Raw genomic sequence first — 22,219 nt, 5'->3', positions numbered from 1 at the left:
GAACAATCTGAGAGAAAACGACTACTTACAGCTTCAACTTGTGGCAACTCGCTTGTAGCTGAAGAAGCCAATCACCTCTTGAATAGTTTTCTCAAGCCCCTTGATAGGAAATGCAAGATTTTCATTTTGAACATGACTGACAAGCACATAAAGAGATTTAAAGATTTTATAAACTATGCAAGTATTGGTATTGTTAGGAAAGAGAGGATTAAGTTAAAGGCCAATGTGGAGTGGGAGTGGATCAAGAAATCAAGAAGCATATGATATTGGTGGAACGAGAAAGAACAAAATGCTATAAGAGGCAGCCAACTTCAAAAGTCCATCAAAGCAACTTTGAAGTAGAAGCAAGAGTCTAGTAAGAAAAAGCTAGAGCTGGGGCCACAACCAAGGGAGCGTTCAGACATAATGATAAAGCTGTACAACATAAAGAAGCTAGTCTTTTGTAAGAACTGTTCTGTTAGAGGAAAGAAGATCAAACCATTCCAGCCAAATGGAGCCCGAAAGTGCTGCAAGAAAATCAATCTAGAGGGACTTTGATTTCAAGAAGGAAGTAGAGTGACATTTGTAGAAAAATGTGGCACAATCAAGATTTACTGATTAAAATAGCCAAACTGAGAGAACCAAACCAGCCTTGTTGTGAGTAATGAAAGAGAGGAACTTAGTGTTGTTTATACTGTGCTAGTTTAACCATGGGCAATGACTTTTATTACCTTCCCAGCCATAAACGATATATTTGTCTCCCCTGAGCACTGCTTCTTCTCAAAAATGCAGATTATCTGTGATGTATATTAGTTTTCAAGAAAGGAAGATTAATTTTACTTTATACCTTTTTTGGTGCCCTTTCACCAAGGGACGCCATTCTTCCAAGTGGCTGCAATTATTATATTATTATATACTATAATAATATAACAATATAATTATATTATCACATAATAATACAATTATTATATATTATAATATAATTATTATGATAACGTAATTGTATTATCACCAACCTTTATGTTATCTATGTTGGTCTGAAGGAATCGACCATAGCTACAATAACAGTAACACTCCCTCTTAGCTAGGGATGAATCCTCCTTGATAATTTTTTGGTTCATCCTCTCGACACTATCTTCAAAACTCCCTCTTAGTTAGGATCTACTCAAATATTCGAGTTATATAGTAATTTCCCCTATGGCTACTCCTAGAGAGTGGCTCCATCATGGCTGCTCCCATGAATGGAAATGCCAACAAACACAAGTGTTCATAAATGAACCACTCACGTGATGTCGTCATCTCATGATGGCGGTCACCATAGCTACTTCCAAAGAGTAACTCAAGTGTTTAGTCATGGAGTCACTCACATGACCTCCACCATGGCTACTCCTAGAGGGTGGGTCCATCATGAGTACGCCCATGAATGAAAATATAAATAAGCACAAGTGCCTATAATAGAATCACACAACATGATGGCGTCATCTCATCATGATGTTGACCATGGCTACTCCTAGAGGGTAAACACAAGTGCCAATTCATAAATTTGCTCACATGACATCCATCATGGCTACTCCCGGAGGGTGAGCAAACACAAGTGCCAATTCATAAATTTTCTCACATGACATCCACCATGGCTACTCCTAGAGGGTGGATCCACATTAGCTACTCCTAGAGGGTGGAATAAGGGCTTTCACCTCAAATCTCTCCCTTACAAAGAAGCATGTGTTACAAGTGTTACCATTTCAATTTTCTTCGTTGATACCTCCAAGGTTGCTTCTAATGAAACATCAAACTTCCTTTGAATCTACTATCAACCTTCTAACATTCTCATCCAAGGTTGCATCTAACAGATTGTCAACACCCTTTAAATGACAATTCTTCCTCTTCGAGTAAAATAATCTAGATACATACTGCCAACTCAATGTGTCTTCATGCTTCAACATGCATGACTTTCACACAAGATGCATCAAGCTCTTCTCTTGAATGCTCCATGATCCAACAAGTATCCATCTATCTACGAATATCAGTCTAGGTGTTTGTAATGTCCCTGCTACTAGGGTTAGCTTGGTACAAGTAATATCTACAAATAAATGTTAGAATTGAAACAATAATAAATCTAATTATACTATTCAACCTTCTATCCTAACCCCAACCTTAGAGACGTCTTCAAATCGGGATACCTAACCCTCATGAGGATCTCCAAAGTTCTAAATGATATATTATCAATTCTAGAACCATCCTCGGTTATTTCACCTTCTTTGGAGTGCACCCCCTAAGGTTCTTGGATGGGCATCCTCTATCCAGGGCCAATCACACATGCATAAGTTGACATCATAAGAATATCCTAGCACATCAATCTCAAGCATGTTGGTTAGATGGAGATCATATCACTCACATATCAACATTCTAGAGATGATGGCAATCTTAGGCATGTCAGTCAGATGGAGATTATTAATCTCACATACCGGCATTATAGAGATTCCTTAAGCATGTTGGTCAGATGGAGATCATCAATCTCTCATACCAACATTATAGAGTTTATAACAGTATGGTCATGTCAGTCAAATGAAGATTATTAATCTCTCAGACTGACACTATTAGAGTTTAGATCAATCGCTTCCCCAATGAGGTTTTATATTGATCTAATTATAAAATATTTCATTAGTGATCATATAAGTCTAAATGATCATCAATATTATCCTTTTAAAAGTTTCATTATGTCTTTAATGAATCAATAAATAATCTCATTACAATTATAAAAACAATTATATCTCTATATAGATAAATGAGTAATAAAATAAAATAAATACATATACATATATAACATCCATTGTCAAATATATCCCTTTAATATTTATTACAAAATAATAAATATCCATTTAATATATTTTACAATATTAATTTTATATAAAATTGAATAAATGTACATACCTTATAGTTTTCTTTTATGTACTCTCGTGCTCTCCTCACTTGAATACTTAAAAAGGGGGTAATGGATCTAATACTTATTTATCCTCCTTCATTTGTATAAGGGGATTCCTTTTGACCTTTTTACTTATGCCCTTCCTTATTTCTCTTCAATGGAAAAATGTCCCTTTTTTCGCTGCTTATGTTCGGTAATATAAATATACATTTCTTGAAATGGTGCGACCCCATTCATGTGGCTTTTTGCTGCTAACTGTATTGTTAATATTATTTGGTTACATTATTAACATTTGGTTGATATTATTATGTCACACATTATTGATGTGACTTTAGTGGATATTATTAAAAGATTAGTAAATAATATTTGGTTGTTTATCATGACTTATTTAATAATGTTTAGTTGATGCTATTTTATTTGTAGAATATAGTTACTATTATTTATCCTTGATATTTATTTATTAAGGATATTAATATTTCAATAATGTTATTAATATATTCATAAATCAAGAGTAGTTAAGAATTGTTCATATATTAGAATATATTGCTCCTATTGACCAAATTCACAGTGGTATAAATTGCATGGGTTATCTTAATTAGGTTCATTGCAGTCCATCCATCTCGAAAATGCTTGTCCACAAGCGCACGCACACACACACACACACACACACACACACATATATGTTTTTTTTTCTTATGATTTGGTAACTTTGAGTTTGATGACTTAAGAAAATATTTCTCTCCTTATAGAGAAATAAATTTTAGATGATTTTTTAATAATGTGTAATGGAGTTTTCACCCCAACCTTTTTTTGAATAATCAAATTCATTGATGTAAATAATCCATTCTTTATAAATATAAATGTATTTTTTTTAATAATTAAGTATGTGTGTATACTTGTTTGGATCCATTAGAGTAGTTTTGTGTTTTTATCTTTTTTCCCATCAAGTTGGCAAAATTATAGCTCTGATACCACTGTATTGTCCCTACTACTAGGATTAGCTCGGAACAAGTAGTACATACAAATAAATGTCAGAATTGAAATAATAATTAATTTGACTATACTATTCTACCCTCTATCCTAACCCCAACCTTAGAGATGTGTCCAGATCGGATACGTAACCATCATGAGGATATCTAGAGTTCTAAATAATACAATATCAAGCAGAGAACTGTCCTTGATTATTTCATTGTCTTCTCTAGAGTGCACCCCCTAAGGTTCTTCTTGGAAAAGTATCCTCTATCCAGGACCAATCACATATGCATACATTGACAATAAGAATATTATGGCACGTCAATCTTAGGCATGTTAGTGAGATGGAGATTATATCACTCTTATATGTCAACATTATAGAGATGATGACAATCTCAGGCATGACAGTCAAATAGAGATTATTAATCTCACATACTGGCATTATACGGATTCCTTAGGCATGTTAGTCAGATGGAGATCATCAATCTCTCATACCAACATTATAGAGTTTAACATTATAGAGTTTATAACAATATGGCCATGTCAATCAAATTGAGATTATTAATCTCTCATATTAACACTATTAGAGTTTAGATCAATCGCTTCCCCAATGAGTTTTCATATTGATCTCATTATAAAATATTTCAATAGTGAACATATAAAGTCTAAATGACCATCAATATTATCCTTTTAAAAGTTTCATTTATGTCTTTAATGAATCATTAAATAATCTCATTACAATTATAAAATCATTTATATCTCTATATAGATAAATGAATAATTACACAAATAAAATAAATATATACATACCCACACGTAGACACACACACACATATCATTTATTGTCAAATATATTATATGATTTTAATATCCCTTTAATATTTGTTACATAGAAATAAATATTAATTTTATTATAGAAATCAATAAATGTACATACCTTACAGTATTTTATATGTACTCTCATGCTCTCCTCACTTTACTCCTTAAAAAGCGGGTAATGAATTTAATACTTATTTATCCTCCTCCATTTGTACAAGGGGAATCTTTTTAACCTTTTTATTTATGCCCTTCCTCATTTCTCTTCAATGGAAAAATGTCCCTTTTTTTGCTGCTTATGTTCACTAATATAATTATCCATTTCTTGAAATTGTGCAACCCCATGCTTCTTGATCCATCTTTGAAGCATTTTAGAGAGATTACTAATAGACTCAACCTATGTCTCAACTAATGCTAGAAGCATATATGATTCACTATCCTCTATGTTATTGCATGAATTAACTACATAAAATCCATGATCAATATTCATTATAATCAAAACTTACTTATCCCTTGTTGTCAAAGAATAACCCCTCCAAATGATACTTGAACCCCTCGAAAAACTAAGCATTTAATTGAATTTGGGCTAGTCCTCCTGAATTAGAGAGTAGAGTGTCTTCCTTGACAACTCCAACATTGAACAAGAAATCCTCGAGCATCATCTCCCCCAATGTGAGTTCCCTCCCTCTCCCTCTGCACCAAAGCACTCACAACACTACTACATGCATATGTTTGATACTCTTTTTGAATCACTAAACATATATATAAAGGCTAATCATATGATAATAAAGTACACATTGTTACAATCCCTGAACAATTTTATATAAATTGTCTCTAATTTCTTGCATATCAATTAACCATTTGATGCTCAAATTGATGAAAAAGTTGAGCTTGTGTTGGGACTGTGATGCAGGGAGGGATAAGATAACTAGGGCCAAAGGCAAACCCAGCGATCCAAACCGCATGCGAGAGTAAACACAATAGAAAACAACACAATAACAACAAAACACAAGAGATAGAGGAGCAAAATCCTTTATAGATTCATCAAAATAGTAAATACATGCCCAGCTGTAAGGCCTTCTGGGTTACGGCCAATATTACAATTCAGATTTGTTCCACAATGATAAACTTCGCATTCCCAACTTGCTTCTTCTCTTCCTAAGCTACTTCCTCTACTTTCTTCTACCTTCCTCTCAAAACTCTACCAAAGACCCCTTTAAATACACGCATGGCCATAAGTCGGCCTGTTGCAAAAACAAACAAAATAAACCCTTACATTAAATGCCAAAACAAGTCACAAGTCGACTCTCAGCAAATAAATTAAATGCAAAGGTTGACTCCAATAAGAAACCAAACACAGACAACTTGATACACGAAGGACCAAACAAATACTGCAACTCGGCGAACTCGGCAACCAAAGGAACTCGACAACCAAAGGAACTCGGCAACACTTGGCAACCAAAGGAACTCGGCAACACTTGGCAACCAAAGGATAACTCGGCAACAACTAGGAAACTCGACAAACATAGAGAACTCGACAATGCAAGACATTGCAACTCGGTAACAACTAAGAAACTCGACAAACTACAAGATAGCAATACAACTTAGGATGCTCCTGCATTAGACAACTGAGGTTGAAAGAAATGATTCTCCTGAATCTTTGAGATGTCACAACCCGAGTTGAATCCAACACAGACTAGGAAATCCATGTAGCATCTTCAACTAGTCTATTCTTCCACTTTACCAAATACTCATAGTAATATTTTCCTCTTGTGCTCTTTCCAACTTTCTAATCCAATATTTGTTCAATCTGCTTCTTAGGATAATTATCTGATATAGCAACTTCATCATTTGACTCATGATATTTATATAATCAACAACATTGAATATAGGAGATATATCCATGTCATTAGGCAACTCAACTTCATAAGCATTTCCATTGTCAAACTTCCTCAAGATCTTACATGGTCCAAACTTCATCTTCAACTTACTGTATGTTCCAATAGGAAATCCTCCTTTCTTCAAATGAACCATCACCTCATCACCAACTTCAAAAACATAATGTCTTCTAGACTTATCAGCACTCTCCTTATACTTCAGATCACTTTGATCCAATCTTAACTTTACTTCCTCATGCAAAGACTTCATAAAATCAGCAAACTCTTCTCATGCAACACTTCTCTTCTCTTCACCAGTAATATCCCTTAAGTTTGATATCCCTTTACGTTGCATTCCAGTAACAATCACAAAAGGTGTTTCCCCTATACTCCTACTCACAAAACTATTATATGCAAACTCAGCTTGTGCTAATACCATCTCCCAAATACTTGGCTTATCTCCAACTAAACATCTCAACAAATTACATAAGCTTCTATTCGCAACCTCTATCTGTCCATCTGTCTGTGGATGGAAAGTAGAGCTAAAATTCAACTCAGTACCCATCTTCTTCCACAAAGTCTTCCAAAAGTAACCAACAAACTTATTATCTCTGTTAGAAATAATACTCCTTGGTAATCCATGCAATCTAACAATCTTTTTGAAGAAAATCTTAGCAACATGCTCGACATCTGATGTCTTCTTACAAGGTATGAAATAAGCCATCTTAGAAAATCTATCCACAACAACAAATATGGAATCATACCCCTTCATCGTCTTAGGCAATCCAAGAACAAAATCCATACTGATGTCACTCCAAGGTTTCTCGGAAACAAAAATAGGTATATACAAACCAATCTTCTGACTTGCAACTTGACAAACTCCACAACTCTTTACAAACTTTTGAATATCCTTATACATTTGTGGCCAATAATACTTATTCTTCAGCAGACTCAGTGTCTTATCAATTCCAAAATGTCCAACCAATCCACCACTATGCTTTTCCTTAATCAAATTCAACCTCATAGAACTTCTAGGAATACACAATTGAATTCCTTGAATAAAATATTCATCAAACTTACTTGGTTGTTATGTCAAACTAGGTGCTCTGCACTCTCTCCACATCTCAAAAAAGTCAGAATCAGTATCATACAACCCCTTCATCTCATCAAAACCAAGAACTTCAATCTTCCTCTTGGTCAGCAAAGAACGTCTTCTACTCAATGCATTAGCAACTCGGTTAGTGACTACACTCTTATGCTTAATCAAAAATGTGAAACTTTGCAAGTACTCAACCCACTTCATATGTTTCTGGTTCAACTTATGTTGACTTCCCAAGTATTATAAGACTTTATGATCAGTATACAACACGAACTCCTTAGGAATCAAATAATGTCTCCACTTCTTCAATAGTTGAACAATAGCATAAAACTCTTGATCATACACATAATGCTTCCTTTTAGCATCATTCAACTTCTCACTAAAAAAAGCAACAGGTTTACCTTCTTGATTCAATACAGCTCTTATTGCACTACCACTTGCATCACATTCAACTTGAAATACCTTATTGAAATTAGGCAACAACCTTTTGTTTCAAACTCTCAAAACTGTAATTAGCTCCATGTGTCCACTTGAATTCTTTTTTATCTCCTCTCATTGTCTCAGTCATAGCATTGCAAACAAAACTGAAACTCCTTATAAAATTCCTCTAGAAACTAGCCAAACCATGAAATGATCTTACCTCGCCCACATTCTCAGGTGTAGGCCATTTTAAAATTACTTTAACCTTCTCAGAGTCCATCTTCAAACTATTAGTTGAAATCACAAATCCCAAATACACAATCTCCTCTTGCATAAATGAACATTTCTTTAGATTAATCCTCAACTTTTCCTCCTTAAATCTTTGCAATACTTGTCTAACATGCTCAAGATGTTCTTCCTTAGTCTTACTGAATATCAAAATATCATCCAAATAAACAATCACAAACTTACCCAAGAATCTTTTCAGAACCTCATTTATCAACCTCATGAAAGTACTAGGTGCATTATTCAAACCAAAATGCATTAACCAACCATTCATACAAACCATCTTTTCTCTTGAAAGCAGTCTTCCATTCATCACCTTCTCTAATTCTGATCTGATGATAGCCACTCTTCAAATCAATCTTGGTAAAATACTTTGCTCCACTTAAACAATCCATTATGTCATCCATTCTCGGCATAGGAAACCTATATTTCACTATGATCTTGTTAATAGCTTTGGAATCAGTACACATTCTTCTTAGTTGCTAATACAATAGGTACAACACATGGACTCAAACTTTCTTTGATCAAACCTTTTTGCAACAACTCATGCACTTGTCTGTTAAGTTCTTAATTTTTAGTACGTGTCAATCTATATGGTGCTTTATTCGGCAAACTGGTTGCAGGAATCAGGTCAATGCAATGACTTATACTTCTTATTGGAGGTAAACCATCAAGTATATCCTCTGCAACAATATCCTTATACTCATTCAGCAATTTAGTGATTTTTACTGGCACTCGGTCAATACTCCTAGTTTCTGCTGTCACTCGGTTACCACTAGCTTCTGTCACTCGGTCACTACTGACTAACACTCAGTTAGCACTGTTTTCTAATACTTGGTTGCTGCTGGCACAACTCGGTCTCCTAGGAATTATGACAAAACAGATTTCATTCTTCTTCATTTCTTTTTCAAATTGCTTTCTATTAACCATGCAAATTCTCATAGTAGTACACTTATCCTCATCTAAACTTTGCCAAGGTCTACCCAACAAAATATGACAGCAATGCATAGGCATAATATCACACAGAATTTCATCAAAATAATGTCCAATCTTGAACTTCACAATGCGTTGTTCACTTACCAATATCTTATGCTCGTCTTTGACCCATGAAATAAGGTTTAGGATGCTCCAACTTCTACAACTACAACTTTGTAACCAATTCTTCTGATGCCAAATTTGTAGAACTTCCATTATCAATGATCACCTTGCAACATTTTCCAGCCATCTTACATTTGGTCTTGAAAAGACTTCTTCCAAGTACAGGTTCCTCATCACTTCCCTTATTACATAAGGTTCTTCTCACATTCAAATTTTCTCCAACCTCAGGTCCACTTGGTGAACCCTCAGTGTCTCCTTGAATAACAACATTTTTGTTACCTTGCCCACTTTTAGAAGATCTACACTCAAAGGATCTATGCCCTTCTTTACCACATCTGAAACAATTACCACAAAAACCACCTCTAAAATAAGAATTACCTCGTCCATATAGTGCAATGGTTCCCACACATTGTATATACTTCTCATTGTAGAGGCATGTTTATTGTGAATGCAGATAGGAAAGGGTAATACTCAAAACAATGTCTATAATAAGACTGTTGGGCATGTTTGAAAACCGTCATACTCTATGGGATCACATCATTATGTGAAACATTTGGCATATTAAATTTATGTAATCATTCCTCACAAATGTGTTGCTCAAGCAAAACTGCACTTTCATTTATCTAAATATACCGATATGTAACTGTGGAGATATTTTGTTAGACAATTCTTTCTTGTTATTGTCGAGACATTTTGTCAGGCGAATCTTTTGTCTTTTGAGAGTTTGTCACACTTCTTGGCATAATCATTAGTTAGTTGAAACACAGTAATTTTGGTCTTTATTCTAGCACAACAAAGATTTCCCTCCACGTATGACCAAAGTCATCCATATGGCCCTTTCTCTCTCCACCCATTTGTCCATGTCACTGTTGTGAGCTCGATATAGAAATTGCACTATCCTTGTATCATTTGCGTTGCCAATGAAAGCACAATTACCATCCTGATTATTCATTCAATCTTCACCAATAGAAGAACATAATATAGCAAATGTGCATGCATAGTCTTTGTATATAAAACTTTTAGGAATTTTTATGAATATGAAAATTGTATGGATTGTCCCTTACATTATATATTTATAGGAGGTTGAAGGATGTCGGTTTCTTTTTCAAGCACCATACCTTTTCACAACAAACAACTAATCACATAACTTTAATATATCTTCGAATCAAACAATTTGGTCCATTGTTGGAAGATCTGTAATGCTTGTGCTTTATATCCACGTAAACTCTCTCTCCTTTGCCTTGCAAATGGGCCCAAATCACAGAAACACCTTACACTACGCATCATAAAAGTTTAATCCTTTATTAGCATTCGAACGCTGGAATCTATCATTTTGTTCTTTGTGTATATCCCTGCAATAAAATCAAAGGAGTATTAAATGCGGAAATGAAACTGGAATCAGGAATTGCCAATGAGCAATGTTTATTTCCCATGGTTCTCGATAAATAACACTTGACCATCAAAACAAGAGGATGGCATGAGTGCAATCTATGTGCTCTAGAAGGCTCAAAATCGATTTTGAAGTATGATATTGACAACCCGTGGGATGATAGAATTTGCATCCTTCCAAAATTCTGACGGTTCCTCCATCTAGGTCATGTTCGGCATCAAATTAACTAGGGACAATACTTTGTTATATAGTTATCTGCCAAAATTATTTCCTTCCAAGCTTCCAAAAATTCGCAATGTATATACATCAATTCGTTTGATGACAAGCTTTAGTCCGTCCCCTTCCTATTCACTCCATACCTGTAGCAAATAATTTGGGCTCACGCTTCTCTCATGATGATACAAAAGTATATGGTAAGTGCTTTTTTGAAATTTGTAGAACATCAGAGTTACGTGATCTCATCCACTCCTATCTCTCTGTTCAATTTCAAACACTGAATAGCAATTCAATCAAAGGAACAAAGTGCAGATAATTCTTGAAGAGGAGCCAACAAAGATAAAAGCAGGAGACATTCAGAAGTTGAAAACCACAGCCTGTTATGAGATTGTCATGGTGCCAATCTAATATGGAACTACGCAAATTTTGGAGTTATGGTAACTAGACATAACTTATTGGGATTCTTCCTATACTCATTAATGATGGTAGTAAGAGACAAAAGAAAATAATAGGGAGAAGATATTAAAACCTTATACCCGAAATGATAGAGAGAAACACAGTGACACACATGAACTTGTAAATCTACCATCGATAATTATGAACTCCATGATAACCTGTAAGACCTTACTCCAAACTAACGTAATTTGATTGGGCTCATAATAGATATTGTTACCTTTAAGCAACAGTTTCCTCTTCTCATCCATTTTGGGAAATCTTTGCACGACACTAGTCAATATTTTCCTCTTGTTGCGAAACCTCATGCCCTTCTTTAGAAGCCCTGTAATCTTAGCAATGACCTAATTAATCACAAAATCCTTGCCAAACAGTTATGGAGTTGTTTTCCCTATCCTGGACAAAGATTTGAGTAACTTTCCGAACATAGCCATGCAACTTCTCAAGGTTAGGGGTAATCCCCCTTTTCTTGAACCTCCTCTAAATAGCTTCATCCCTCTTTCAATTTTCACAAGTTACATGCTCAACTTGTTTCAAATCCCCACCCATTCTCAGAGAAATAGAGTTTGATTTTTTTTGGATGAACAGGTAAATAACAAGAATGACATAGCAGGCCAACACAATTAAGTCCACAAAACACCCACAAAGTGTGTGAGGTGTACTTAGCAAGTGTGAGACTTTGTCTCATCGGATGATCTCAAATTTCTCCCTGATCCCACTGTTACCAAGTGTCATTTCCATAATTAATTTCAGCATTGTCCACTCCGGCATTAACACACACATTAGTAAGGAGAACTTTAAAATCATTATTGAGATTACCTTCACCGTATCAAATGTTTTTATCATTCAAATTGACCCCAAGATTAGTGAGCCCATATGCCACTTTGTTGGTCTCTTTGTAAGAATGAGCTATTTGGCAACTATCCAGTGTAACACCAACACTGTAGTACGTCAAGATGGACGTCTGGACGAGCTTCCAAGATTAGGGACAATGGCCCTCAATTTTGGGACAAGGGGACAACGATCAGGGGACTGTAGGGTAGGGAGGGGTGTTGTATACTATAAATATAGAACTTGAAATGCTATTTATGAAATGATGTTGCATTATAACATGCACAACTGCAACACTTGAACATAGAAAAATTGCAACACGAATTAGAACCATCGAAAATTCAGCATAGTAACATAGTACATGCCTAGTAGTAACATTCAAAAAAAGAAATTCAAGTACTCATCCCAACGATGATGTGGTTGTGGAATGGCAGAGGTCGGGATACTCATGTACCCCAAGTACCTAGTGTAGGGACGTCTTGGAGATAGGTACTTTGAGGTTTGTAGATGGCTGCAAGTCACCAAGTTTCATTGCAAATATCAAAAGATTGGATAATGTCTCTTGAATCCTGAATATTTTGCTCTATAGAGAAAGAGGTAATAGGCCCCTTTCAAATATTTTATAACATTATTTGAATCTCCTATCAAAACCTTCCTACAATTAAAACATCTAACAATTTAATGCTTGGTAGATGCCTACGGCTTTTGTGATGTGTTTGACTGGATTACCAAGGGAAGTACCTCGATTTTAAACAATGTTGACATCTCTTGGATGTGATCTATTATTGGTCAAGTGAAGCCATCAAGGCTTTTGATTTGGTTTTATCTACATTACTCGGGGATGCGTCCTTGCCCAAAAACCTAGAGTTTCGGAAACAAGGACGAGGGGACTAGTATGGGACGTTCCCCCTCCGAGTCCCAAAAATCTCAAAATTGGCAAGAAATGTTTGAGACATGGGGACTTGGCAGGATAAATTGCGGGATGGTCATCCATCCTTGGGACAGAAGGGGATGTCACAACTGCCCCTCAACCATCCTGGGGGTGTCGTCTGTCCCAAATGAAAAGTGACATCAAAAAAAGGGTTGCAACTTATTTTTTTTACATCTAATTGGGTGTCTAGTGGGGCCTGCTTCCCCATTTGCCCTAAAAGGTCAAAAATGACCTCATATGGCATTGTTTGACATTTTCATTTGTTTTGCAAGAAGAGGAAGTGATTTTCTTGATTCAAAGAGCTTGTGCAAGGGTTTGAGCTTCATCCATTGTGCACCAAGTATGAAAGTCTTTATGCTTCCATTTTACATTTTTTAAATAGATTTGCATCTTGAAAGAGTGATTTTTTCCATTGTTTCAATTCATATTTTCATTGGATAAAGCACAATGAGTAGCAATGGAAATAGTGGTGATGAATATGTGCCTGTGGGAGGTGATACTGCTAGTAGTGGGAAACAAGATGAGCCTCAAATTGGTTTATTTAAATGCCCTTCCACTATCAAGAGAAAGCATGCGAAGGGTTCTTTCAATAGAAAAAAACATTTTCTCCAATATGTCACAACTAGGGAACAAAGTAAAAAGAATGCAGAGGGACTCAGGTGTGGAATTGCCATGTTTGTCATGATGATTTTAGGGGCCGCTATACCATGGTGAAGTTGTAGGTGTTGCATGCAACAAAGTCAAAGCTTGTCCTCAATTTATTGATGAGGATAGATTAGAATGCCAGAGATTGCACTTGGAGGCTGAAATTTGGGGGAGGGGGAGGGGAAGCGGGCAAATTTGACAATGACATCACCGTCCATTCACTCACAATCATCTAACCATATGTTATCTGCCATTTGTACTAGTGGCAGACCTATCGAGACTAGAGAGAAGAGGTAGATGAGTACTAGTGAGAAGACCTCAATGGAAATTTTGTTTAAACCACAAGAAAAGGAAGCTTGTGAGGCATCCATTGGTAGATTCTTTGTTGCTAATGGTATCCCATTTCATGTAGCTCAGTTCACTTAATTTAAACAAATGATAAAAGATATATTTACTGAGTCCCTCATTTGTACCCCCTGGTGATCATAAGCTACGAACTACCATCCTAGATAGTGAGTACTCTAAGATTGTTTTGTTGTTTGAGGATATGAAACATACTTGAGTTAGGATGGGCTGCTCTATTGTGATGGATGGGTGGACTGATGTTAGACATTGGCCACTCATTAATATCATTGTCAAATCCCCCGTTGGCTCTTATTTTTTGAAAGCAATAGATTGCTCGAGAAAGTGTATGGATGTAGAGTTCCAACTCACCATTTTGAGGGATGCCATAAGGGAGCTTGGGCCATCTCATGTAGTACATGTGATCACAAATTCTACACGTGTGCAATTAGCTGGTTTGATGGTAGAGGGTGCTTACAGGCACATCTTTTGGACCCCTTCTTGTGTTCATGCATTGAAGGACATAGGGAAGATTGACTGGATGAAATTGGTGGTGTTAGAAGCTAGAGAAGTCCAATTGTTTATATATAACCACCACACTTCACTTGCTTGTTCAAGTCCTTTTCTAAGGAGTTCCTCAAACCAGCCGAGACAAGGTATGTCAATTTAAATTATACTTTAATTTACTTTATTTATTTATATTTAAATTTTTATATTATTGACAATTGTTATAAACTCACATGTGATGTGTTTAATGTTTAACTTTATTTTAATTTATAATTTTCTTTATAGGTATTGCACATACTTCATCTTGATGAAGAGCATGGTTGAGGTGCATGAGGCCCTCCAATTGATGGTAGTGAATCCAGAGTGGGCACGACAGTCCAATTCTAGCTCCTCCGTAGGACAATTTGTGGAAAAGGATCCTTGATGACAACTGGTGGTCCACAATAAAGTCAATTGCTAATTTTTAAATTAAATGTTAGTCTTTTGTTTGCTGATTTTCATACTAACTTAAAATTTCTAATTCTGATTTTAATTTTTGTTTGCATCTTGTAGATATATTTGCCATGTTGTGGCACCCATTATAGATGTCATTAGATATGTGGATATTGACTCTCCTATTCTTGGAGATATATATGAGACTTTTGACAACATATTGGAGAAGATAAGGAAAATTGTTGCAACAAAGAATCCTACATTGGGGTTTGATGAGGAACATGTTAGGCCTATTGTGACATGGAGATGGAACATAATGAATACCCCAATTCATATGGAAGACTTTTCTCTAAATCCCAAATGGTATTATCTTGTTCATAGATGACTTCTCTAGGAAAACATGGATTTATTTTTTTAAATGAAAAGAATCAGAAGAAATCCTACAAAGATTTAAAGAATTCAAAGCATTAACTGAAAATTTTTCAGGACATAAAATTAAAACCCTTAGAACAGATAATGGAGGAGAATATACCTTAGACTTATTTAAAAGGTTTTGTAACGAATCAAGGATCAAGAGGGAGTACACTGTTCCTTATAACCTAGAACAAAACGAGGTAGCTAAAAGAAAGAATAGGACAATTATAGAAGCTGCTAGGGCTATGATTTTTGACCAAAATCTAGAATACTATCTTTGGGCAGAAGCCTCTTGTACTACTATATATATTCAAAACAGAAGCCCTCACTCCTATCTTAAAGATAAAAACCCTGAAGAAGTATTTACTAAAGTAAGACCCAATATAAGTCATCTCAGAATTTTTGGATGTTCTATATACATTCATGTTTCAAAAGAAAAGAAAACCAAATTAGAACCATCTGGGAGGAAAGGTATCTTTGTAGGGTATCGTGAAACTTCTAAAGCATATAGAATTTTCATATCGGGACAAAAAACTATTGAACTTAGCAGAGATGTAATCTTTGAGGAAGATCTTGCATTCAAAAGAGCCATAAGTTCCAATGAACCTTCTCCTTTATGAAATCCTGAAAGAGTTAGTGAATTTGAATCCCAGAGGGAGAACTTAAAAGAGGTCAAAGATGAAAACATAAACCTTGAGGAAAGTTCAAAGAAAAGACCACTTTGGGCTATAAAAACAGTTGAAGTAGCTCAAGACTTTGCTACACCCTCAGGATCTGTCAGAGAAAGTAAAAGACCTAAAAGATTCTCTAGTCATATTGTAAATATGATTGATTTATCCAAAACAGAGCCAACCAATCCTTCTGATGCTATTAAACACCCAGCCTGGAAGGAAGCTATGACAGAAGAATACCAATCACTTATGAAAAATAATGGTTGGAAAATAGTTCCAAGACCAAAAGGAAAATCTGTTGTTTCTTCCAAATGGATATTCAAAATAAAGCATGCTACTGATGGGAGTATTGAGAAATATAAAGCCAGATTTGTAGCCAGAGGTTTTTCTCGGAAAGAAGGGATTGATTTTGAAGAAACCTTTGCTCTTGTTGCTAGATACAGTTCCGTACGAGCAGTCTTAGCAATTGCCGCATCTAAGGGATGGAAGGTACATCAGATGGATATAAAGACAACATTTCTAAATGGAAAGATTTCAGAAGAAGTCTATTTGGAGCAACCAAAAGGATTTGAAACCCATGATCCTAACACTTTTGTTTGCAGGCTCAAGAAAGTTCTCTATGGGCTTAAACAGGCTCCTAGGGCTTAGTATGAAAGGATTGATAAATATCTCACCGGCTTAGGATTCTCCAAGAATGAAGCCGATCCAAACTTATATTATAAAAGAGATAAAGATGATATGGTAATATTGATATTGTATGTTGATGATTTATTAATCACAAGTGATGATCATCTTATAGATTAGTGCAAGAAAGATCTAACTAGAGAATTCGAGATGAAGGACTTGGGGCTTCTCCATTACTTCCTAAGATTGGAAGTACGACAGAATTTTGATAGTATCATATTGAATCAAGGAAAGTACACTTCAGATATCTTGAAGATATTTGGAATGTGGAATTGCAAGTCTATGTCTTCTCCAATGGAGACCAATTTGCATAAACTTAAAGAAGCAACTGCAGAATCACCTCCAATAGATTCTACTCTCTACAGACAGATGATTGAGTCCCTTATGTACCTAGTAAATACAAGACCTGATATTTGCTATGTTGTTCATGCCTTAAGTTAGTTTATGTGTGAGCCTAAGGAGATTCACCCAGTTGCTGTTAAACACATTATGAGATACTTACAAGGTACTCTTAATTATGGACTCAAATATGAGAAAGTTGCTTTAGATTTGCATGGGTTCACCGATTCGGATTGGGGTGGAAGTGTTAAAGATAGGAAAAGCACTTTAGGATGCTGTTTTAGTTTAGGATCAGCTATGATTTCATGGATATGCAGAAAGCAGTCTTCAGTAGCTTAGAGCTCCACGGAAGCAGAATACATTGCAATAGTGATGGCCTCTCGAGAAGCGGTATGGTTGAGGAAGTTACTTGTGGGATTATTTGGGCAAGCCATGAATCCTACAATTATTCATTGTGATAATCAGAGTTCCATCAAGCTCTCGGTGAATCCAGTTTTCCATGACAAATCCAAGCATATTGAAATTCCTTACCATTATGTGAGAGATATGGTAGATAGGAATTCTATAAAATTGGAATACATTTGTACTGCAGATTAGACAGCAGACATAGTCACCAAACCTCTATCTAGAGTAAAGATAGAACATTTCAGGAGGAGACTTGGTATGGTTGAGTTGTAATATATTTGTACTCTTTTGATTATTAATAAAATAATTTTATTTTTGTTAGGCTATTGACTATTATGGGCTCCACCACGTGTAATCATTATTTAAGAGGCGACGATCTCTGAAATAATGAATACTTGTGTAAAAGGCATTATGAGAGATGACGATCTCTTAGATAATGTACTAAACAGTAAATTTTATTGTAAGATCCAGATGAGTTTTAGATCGTCTTGTGACATTGACATTGCCATATTCATGGGTCACAAATTTGATAAAGGGAGAATCTTAGAATTCTCCGAGTTTATCCTATATTCTGGTAGATCTTAAACTCAGGATCTTCTTGTGATTTAGAAATACCAGTTTCTATGAGTCACAACATGTGTCTTATCACTAGTAGCAGTGATTTGTCATATCACAGGTTTAGTAATATGACGTTGTATCATGTGTTCTATGATACCACATACTAAGAAGAGACAGACAAATATAGAGAGTATTTATTTTTGCTTAAACATCTGTATTGATGTTGCTAGATATGATATCTCTCTGTAGGATTATCAGGTTAAGAGGGAGTGTTAAGAATATAACTTGAATAATTCTACAAGTCTAATAAGTACAGACCATACCTTCTTAGCATGGTTGATATATCCTATAAATGGCAAGTAATACATATTATGCATTTTCTATATGAGCCGGCCATTCCAAATAGACATTCTTGTTTTATATTTAACTAAACTAATATTAAGTTTTGTTAATACTAAACAGAATTAATGAAGTCGCCAGTTTAGGGATAATAATGTTTTAATGCTAAACTAAGGGTAATGTCCCTTGAGGGACATACCCTCTAGAAGGATATATCTACGGGTTGTGAATGTAGATTGGAGGACACACAATTCACAGCAGTCTGATCTTCCAAGCATTCTCCTTCCCACGGATACATAGCAGAGATCTGTACAAGTTTGAGCATAGAGTACTGGATCTGCATTATACAAAGAGTTTGCTTTTTCAAAAAATTCATAATATTTCAGAATACTAAGATATCATTCTCAGCAATCAAAGTTTGATTCAAAGTCTGATCCAAGGTCTGATGCAAAGTCTAATTTAAAGTCTGATCCAAAGTCTGGTCCAAAAATTAAGAATTTGCAGAAACTTTACAATTCAATCTAACCCCTTTCTTATATGCCATTCTATTGTTGCGGGGCATGATCCCTTGACCACTCATTAATTTAATTACTAAGCATGTTAGTTTGTAGGTAGAAATTATAATTATTATATCATTTAATATTACTATAATTATGGGCATTTATGAATGGTAATATATTATTATTGGTTGTTATTATTTTTCTATCATTAAATATTGGTAATAATTCCATATAGTATATCGAGTAATTCTATGAATTTATATTATGTCAATGTAAATGGTTATTATTAAAATGATTAATGGGGAAATATAATTTATTAAGAATGAATTGAATACATATATATGTATTAAAGACATATATTTACAATAGTCATATGCTATTAACGGGTTATGACAGAAATCCAAATTAGCAACTTAGCTTTTGCAAGACAATTAAAAACTTGAACAATATGTGGCTAAAACCTCTCTTCAAATTGAAAGGGGAACCTCCCTTACAACAAAAAAATTACCCTAGATGAATTGAACAAAATCTACAAGTACTCAAACAATGCACAAATATTCATCAGGTTTTTTGTTGCAAAGTGAGATAAGCCAAAGTAAATTTTTGTCACATCCCCTTTTCAAAATAATTTAAGGAAATACTATAGTAGTAATACTTTAAAATGGATGCAGTCATTTTATTTTATTTTAAGAAACTAAAATATTATTATTTTATTAAGAAAAATAGTTTTTAAACAATTCATAAGGAATAAAGGAAATTCAAATTAAGAGCCCAAAATGAATTTATAAAATGAGGGTGAATTGGTCATCTGCATGATCTCCTGTCATCAATTCCATTTTCAAGTCGAGCATTTGTAGACCAAACCTTTTAGGATGGGAAATCTAAGATTCTAGAGGATAAAAAATCTCTTGATTTCTATTGTTTGACTAGAGGGACAATCTTGCCTATGGGAAGTGATTTCATTTAAGGATCACATTTGCGCTAATTATTGTGATTTATTTTGAAGATCTCAAGTGAATCTGGAGAGGGTAATTTCATAATAAATTAATTAAGTAGTTAGTAGAAGGGTTGTACCAAGCATCATGTCAATTGGTATTAGCAACCAACCCAAGCACTATATGTAGTATAGAGTGGGAATGGAAAGTGCATGGTAATATTGGTGAACATCAATACTGGTAACTCAATTGGTACAATCAATAAAGATATATTTTTCCATTTGTGTATTGTTTCAACTATTAGAATGAATATGATGCTAGTAGTGTAAATTATATATTCGTATATGGTTGGTAATATTCCCTACCATAGTGGCATCAACATTTGTAGCGTTGTTGCCTAAAGTATGAATTTGAGGTTTGGGAAGATGGAAGAAAAATGGAAACAAAATGGGTTGACCCTTCAACCAACAAACAATGATAATCGATAGCAACATTGAGGAAGAAGAAGTAATGAGCGAGAACCACATAGGATCTTGTACATGCATGAGACAGTGTGGTTGATGAGTACCTACTATGGGAGGCAGAGCAGAGGGCTCTCCCCATCGGAATGGTATGTGCTGAACTCACGGTGAACAAGGTTGTGTATGATCTCCTCGGAAGTCTTCCAAGACTGCTAGCATGGAGGCTGGTAGCAGTATAGGAACACAGAGAAGCTAAATTGAGGGAACGAAGAAGGCAACAAACATTGCAGCAATTCTATCAAAGGACTCAATGGGAAGAGGAACCAAGGGATGCAAGCAACCCTAGAGAAAACTCCCAATGGAGGAACTGAGAAACACAACAATTAGAGAACAAAACCACTAATTAATGCCCCTCCTTCCTAAAAGGATAGGAGAAGCCGATAGGAAATCCAATTGGAGGACACCAAGGAGGAAGTGAAGCAAGTATTATTAGCACAACAACAAGCAGAGAGGAGGTGAAGACTACACGATCTCACCTAACAAGTGCACAAAGGACCAAAAAAGTGCGAGCAAGCATCCAACCAAGACGAAGAAGGAAGTTTAGATGGAGAAGTAGCAAACTTGTTGGAAAACTACGGTAAGGGGAATAAAAAGACTAGCCGGCTCGAACAAGCTAACCATAGGGTAGAAAGAACCAGATTCTCTAGGGAGGTGGGAATTTCACTACCATCAAAGCGATGGAGGCGGAGAGCGTGAGAGAAGGGAAGTACTACAACCCAATGAGAGTGTACCATGAGGACAAGGAAAGAATTCATAACAAACTAATCGAAGGCAAACCAATCAAAGAAAGATGTCAAATACACCTAAAAACAAAAACTACCAAAGTTTAAAGGTGAGCGATTGGAAGACACCATAAGGTACTGCAAGACATGTGTGACCATCTGTGAGGCAGGAGGACAAGATGATGAAGATTATTGGGTAAAAGCCTTCCTTGCCACCCTATGCGGAGTCACAATCGATTGGTACACAAGCCTTGCAGATGAAGAAAAGGCCACATGGGTTGCGCTAGGAAAGCCTTCAAAGAAAAATTCAAATTATTGAGAGATGACGATGAGGTGGTAGCAAAAATACATAACACTTGCCAAGGAAAGAATGAATGTGTTCGGGTATACAACCAGAGATTGAAGGAACTTATAAGAAAATTGGAGAATAAACCAGTCGAAGAATTGAAGATACGGTGGTTTGTAGAAAGGTTGAACCCTTCCATCTGAAAGAAAATGAAGGCAGTACCTCCATCCACCTATAAGAAAACTTGTGATAGAGCCATGGATATTGAGAGTGAGGTAAAAACGTTTAGAAACAAGAAGAAATATAGTGATGTTAGCATTGAGGAAGAATAAAAAACCATCCAAGCCCTTCGCAAACACATGATGTGCATGACGAAGATCAAAGGAGAAAAAGAAGTTAAGGGGGGCAAGGAATAAGGTGTACAGAATGCCAAAGTGAAGGGCACACAAAGGCTAATAGTCCAAAGAAATTTTTTTGCGACATTTGTCAGGTAGTGGGAGATTCCCTCAAAGAATGCACATACAACTTGAAGGTGCGAAGTGCACAAGTACTCCTGACGGGAGAACAATCTACAACCCCTCCAAGGAACACAAATTTTGATGCCTCTCCAGGGGGATATCAGAACACGA

General features: G+C 35.5%; 1 protein-coding gene across 6 annotated transcripts in view; it reads right to left on the bottom strand.

Moving 5' to 3' along the window:
• The window catches only part of PDE327 (FAD/NAD(P)-binding oxidoreductase family protein), a 299,756-nt gene that overhangs the window by 4,499 nt on the left and 273,038 nt on the right, over window positions 1-22,219 (bottom strand). The window lies entirely within an intron of this gene.

The sequence above is a fragment of the Cupressus sempervirens genome, chromosome 3, assembly GCF_028749045.1.
Source record: "Cupressus sempervirens isolate cs-2001-9-10 chromosome 3, ASM2874904v1, whole genome shotgun sequence".
Classification (NCBI taxonomy): Eukaryota; Viridiplantae; Streptophyta; class Pinopsida; order Cupressales; family Cupressaceae; genus Cupressus; species Cupressus sempervirens.
This window is presented reverse-complemented; position numbering and strand designations above follow the sequence as displayed.